The sequence below is a fragment of the Bos taurus genome, chromosome 11 (assembly GCF_002263795.3).
Source record: "Bos taurus isolate L1 Dominette 01449 registration number 42190680 breed Hereford chromosome 11, ARS-UCD2.0, whole genome shotgun sequence".
Classification (NCBI taxonomy): Eukaryota; Metazoa; Chordata; class Mammalia; order Artiodactyla; family Bovidae; genus Bos; species Bos taurus.
Genome location: NC_037338.1, coordinates 99,760,428 through 99,765,838, shown reverse-complemented (window position 1 = coordinate 99,765,838; position 5,411 = coordinate 99,760,428). Strand labels below are relative to the sequence as shown.

The window sequence follows — 5,411 nt, the reverse complement described above, 5'->3', positions numbered from 1 at the left end:
CAAGGGCTTTCTCTAGTTGCGGCGAAACTCACTAGTTTTGGTGCTCAGGCGTCTCCTTACGTTGGCTTCTCTTGTTTCAGAGCACGGGGCTCCAGAGTGCACACGCTTCAGTAGTTCTGCCTCACAGCTTAGTTACCCTGAGGTATGTGGGATCTTCCTGGACCAGGGATGGAACCCTTGTCCGGTGCATTGGCAGCAGATTCTTAACCACCTGGGAAGCCCTAAACTAACATTTCTTAAAGTACAAGGATAAACATAGTCTACGACTTGTGGAGAATGTGATTTTTTTGCAAAAGAGAAAACTTGGGACTTCCCTGGTGGTCCAGTGGTTAAGACTCTGTGCTTCCAATGCAGGGGGTGCAGGTTTGATCCCTGGCCAGGGAAGTAGGATCCCATATGCAGTGCAGTGCAGCCCCAAAATAAATAAAAGAAAACTTGACCTCTTTTTACCCCACTGACAGCCAGCATTCAAGATAGATATTCCCCACGCATATCTCCCTTTTACAAGAGTCAGTCAAGGCTCAGAGAGGCCAAATGAGGTTCCCAGGATCACTCAGTGACAGAATCAAGCTCTTAACCAAGAGCGTCTTGGATTTATAACCCCTGGCCTCCCCGTGGGACTTAAACCCCTCAGAACCAGGGGCCCCCTCCCAGAGAGGAGCAGCAAAGATCAAGTGCACCTATGAATTAAGCAGGCCGAGAATCACACAGTAAAGTCATTCCCACTTAAAAGATCTCTCGAGTGGGAACCAATGTGACCAGGAAGGAAAATCTGAATCACGTCCCACCCAGAACACTGGGCAATTCCAGCAGAATACAGCTTCCCCAAGCCTGAGCTAACTCGGGCCACCTTCCATCCAATTCCCTGGGAACCAAGCAATAGGTGCGGAGGGGGCAGATTCAAGTCAGAAGCCTCTTGGGGTTTAGTACAAGAGCAGAGACCAGGGGGCAGGGGGTGGGGGGGGGACTCGTGCTCTGTGGCTTTCTTGAGGCAGGGGGTTTTCAAGAGGGTCTTTCAAGCTGCCATGTAAGTTGGTGATTCTGGGCTCTCAAGCCACAGAAACCTAGGCTTCCCTCCTGGCAAGCTATGTGACCTCTCTGACCCTCAGTCTCTTCATCTGAAATGTGTCCAGCCAAGCTTTAATGTCCAGCTTCTCCTTGAGGAGCTGGTGCTGGGTACTGGGGACTCAGCAATGAATGGGAGAGACCAGACTGGGGCCTTCACCAAGCTCACTGCCTCACAGGGGTGTGGAGACAAACAAGTTGAGGTATCAGCTATAAGGGAATACCCCGAGGATGAGAGTCAACTCTCTCTCAAGCTGGTGGTGAGGGGGCAGAGCGCGCATCCAATCAAGGCTGAGCCCGGCACTGAGCCCATGGTGAGCGCTCAGTCCGTGAAAATGGCTTTAGTTGCTGCTGTGGCGACTATTATTACCGTAACCTGAATAAAACTGGGCTGCCTTGGGGCCCAGTCTCGTCACAATGTTATGTTCAAAAGCAATATCAGCCTGACATCCCCAAATCATTGCAAAGCAGTTTAAATCTTCCTTACGATCTCTCAGAGACACCAAAGGCGAATTCCTTTGCACACCACACAAAAAAGCGTTCTCAAGACTCTCCATGACAATGTGTCTGCCTAGAAGGTCTCATGGCAGTTGCTCCAGAAACATCTCCGTTGCCCGCACCTCTCTGTCATCCTTCTCAGAGAGGCGGGGGCCGTTGGGTTTGGCCGCAGGAGAAGGGGGATGGGGTGCGTCCAGGCTCTGCCCTCACTGGCCATGGGGCTGCAGTTTGCTCATGCGCAACATGCGGGTAACAACAGCGCTGCTTCCAACGAGGTATGGTGGGGACTCAGTGAGATGGTCGGACGGCATCATCAACTCAACGGACATGAGTTTGAGCAAACTCCGGGAGATGGTAAAGGACAGGGAAGTCTGGAGCGCTGTAATCCATGGGGTCGCGAAGAGTTGGACATGACTGAGCGACTGAACAACAGATACAATGGCTTCAGGGATGGGGGAGCCTGGTGGGCTGCCGTCTATGGGGTCGCACAGAGTCGGACACGACTGAAGTGACTTAGCATAGCATAAGGTGTTGAGGATGGGCAGGTATAGCTGGGTGACCCCTTCTCCTGCCTTCCCGACCTGCCCTTTGCATCTCATCATTGATAGGAGCTCCAGCAGGGTCTCCTGTAGTCAGTCTGTGCTTTCTAGGGCCTAGCATCCAGTGGCAGCCGCTCCGCCCACCACAGGGAAAGGGTCAGTGCCCAGCAGGTACAGAGGCTCCCACCATCTGAGGCCATTGCTTGCCGGAAGCCTGGGCAGTGTGGCCCAAGCTGGCTTCTCCTCTTCCTCCTATATCAGGGATCTGGTATCTGTCTTCTCAAGGGACTCTGGGCCAGGCCCTTGCCAGGCATGCGGTTCCTGCCCCCATAGGGCTCACAGACCCAGACAATCAGGGCCTGACTTCAAGGGAGACACCCAGAGCTGCAGGAGAGGACCAGCTGGAACATCAGGGAGGGCTTCCTGGAGGAGGCAGCATGGAAAGGAAGTCCACACCCAGGCAAAGGCCTGGAAGGAAGAAAGTGGTGGGTTCTAGAAACTACAAAAAATTCTCACCCACATGTCCCGACAGGTACAGTTTGCTGAGCTCTGTCACCTACACCATGTCACTTGGCGCTCTCCTCCCTCAAATCCCAGAGGACAGAGGGCAAGAACTCTCACTCCCAATTCACAGAGTGGGAGACAAGTACGAGAGAGAAAGAGACAATTCCTAGCCGGGACTAGAGCCCACATGGCCTGTCTTCTGGCTCAGGTCAGAAAGTTAAGGTGCAAGACTGGGCACTGAGCATCCCTAGCATCTCCCTGTGGTCATCACCGCCATTTTACAGATGAAGAAACGGAGGCTCGGTGAGACCACAACGTCCCTCCAGTCCTGCTCTTTCTGTGCATCTCTGGGGACCTAGGACAAGCCTGGGGTGCCCAGATGCCCTCACCAGATGGGGCATAAGCAGCCAGGAACACGGGTAGTACGGGGTGATGGAAGGAAGGGAGCCAGGATGGGCTTGCAAATCAACACCAGGCTGGGGAAGGCGGAGGAATGTGGGTCGGGATGGGGTGAACCCTACATGGGAGGCCAGTCTGGAAAGGGCCCAGAGCCCTAGGCAGACCACCCCGCAAGCACCGGAGGGTGAGACCCTGACTTCCCGGAAGACACCACCCCCCAGCTGGGCGGGGTGAAGGACCACTGCCTCCTGGCTTGCCCAATCAAACGCACTCCCAGTCCGATGGGGGAGGCGGCCAGGGTGGAGGGCTCCCACGGCCTTCCTGGGGGAGCCCCCCGGGACCTGCCCAGGACTCGGCCGCCCACCGCCCACTGCCCACCCCCAGCCTCAATAGCCCCGACGCCCGGCGTCCTCCCCTCGGCTTTCGGTGGCTCCAGAATTTAAAGGTTAAATCCTAACCTCGTCTCAGCAGTTTCTCCCGGCTTTGCCTACCCAGCGCCAGTTGCTGGTAATTATATGCATCTCCGAGCAGCCAATCAGCTGTCAGACTGACAGATACTGATCTTTTCGTTTTATTTTTAGCTCTGTGCTTCCCCCTCTAGTTGCAAAAAAAAATTCTGTTTGTTCTGTGTGTGGCTGCTTGACTCCCAGCTCTGCACCCGGCTCTCATCTCCGCCAGCTAGGCGGGAGCAGGAAGCCGGAGGGGCTGGAGCCCCCTGCCCCTCCAGAGACAGCGGTGCGGTGGGGTGTGGGGCGCGGGGTGGGGGCAGGCGGCGAGAAATGCACCCGCTGTCCCCCCGCCCCTCTCCAGCTGCAGACCCTGGGCTGAAATGGGGAGGGAAGGCTGGTGCTGCCCAGAGGCGCCTTTGGAGGCGTGGACTTGGCGTGGGAGGGGAGCAGGTCCTCACCTACAGGCTGGAGGTTGGGGGAGAGACAGAGACGGAGAGATGTCTCTGCAGAGGCAGAGACGACTCTAGACTGAGAACAAGGCAGAAACGGGAGTGGAAGGGGAAAGACCAGCCCTTGCGCCCTGGAAATATCCGCCCCCCACCCCGGAAATGAACAGAAGGGGACAGGGATGTCAGCCCAAGGAGCCCTGGAAGGGAGTCAGGTGGGGGTCTTCCCAGCCGGGCCTGCAGGACGCAGGCGCGGCCCCTTCCAGGCCTGTGTGCCTCCCCTGCTCTGTGAAGGGCAAGCGAAGTACTCTTCAGAGTTGCTCTTGGGGGAACATTCTGGAAGGTTCTGGAACCTCCTGGAGACACCAGGAGGCAGGTGCGGGGCACGGCTGGCAGGAGGCCCCTGTTCACCCAGGGTCTTTGGAAGGAAAGGCCAGGCAAGTTTTTAGGTCCCAAAGGGTCTCTCAGTCAAGGGCTCTGGTCCAGGAGTCATTGTTGTTTAGTCGCTAAATCATGTCCACCTCTTTGCGACTCCATGGGCTGTAGCCCGCCAGGCTCCTCTGTCCTTGGGATTCTCCAGGCAAGAGTACTGGAGGCGGTTGCCATTCCCTTCTCCAGGGGAATCTTCCCATCCCAGGGATCAAACCTGCGTCTCCCTGGTCCAGGAGCGGGGTCAGCAGATGATGGTCATGCTTCTTTCCATCATCAAGGCACTCTACAGTTTGCAGTGTCTCCCCTCGCCCCAGGGGCCTCCACTTCTCCCCACAGTTAACCTCAGGATGAAGTGACACGGGCGGGGGTGCAGGGGTGCAGGAGGACTGGCGGGGATCACCCCCATTCTGATTGGCCCTGAAGGAGGGGCAGCAGTGTCGCCTGACGGTTTGGGCTTTGGGGCACAATGGACTGGGGTTCAAGCCCCAGGGCTGTTCTTCAAGCACCATGAGGCTGAGTGAACGCCCCGAACTCTCTGGGTCCTAGTGTCCCCATCTGGAAGGTGGGCCCCAGGCCACCCCGCCTCTCACAAAACTGTCTGGGGAGAGCAGTCACCCTGCACAGGTGTTCCTGACAGCCCCAGCATCCCCAGCCCCCTGGGGAGCGGGTATTATCAGCATCTCCGTTTTGCAGATGGGAAAACTGAGGTTCATGTGACTTGTGTTTGGTGGAACTGGGACCAGAACACTCTACACCCCCCGCCCCTTCTTGGCTTCCTTTTCTCTGACACCACAGATGGCGCGCTGAGAAAAAAGAGAGAGGAGAGCGGAGAGAAGGGAATTAGGAGATGAAGCGAGGTGGAGGGAGGCAGCGGCACCGTGATCAATTACTTGGGCTGTAAATTTCTGCTGTTTTGCAAAGTGAGCACACAACCTCGGAGAGGCATCACTCCCTGGTCTGCTTGGAAGAAACCAAACGGCCAAGCCCACAGCAGACGCTCCAATGGTGGGAGCCCGAGAGGGAGAGGGGAGATCCCCTGGGTGGGGTCAGACCTGCTCCTAGCATGAATGGAGGGCAAG

At 56.6% G+C, this 5,411-nt stretch overlaps 1 non-coding gene across 1 annotated transcript; it reads left to right on the top strand.

Annotated features, from left to right (window-relative positions):
- The first annotated feature begins 311 nt into the window (after positions 1–311).
- On the top strand, positions 312–384 carry TRNAG-UCC (transfer RNA glycine (anticodon UCC)). Its single transcript has one exon. It is a non-coding gene; the product is annotated as a tRNA-Gly (tRNA).
- The last annotated feature ends 5,027 nt before the right edge of the window (positions 385–5,411 follow it).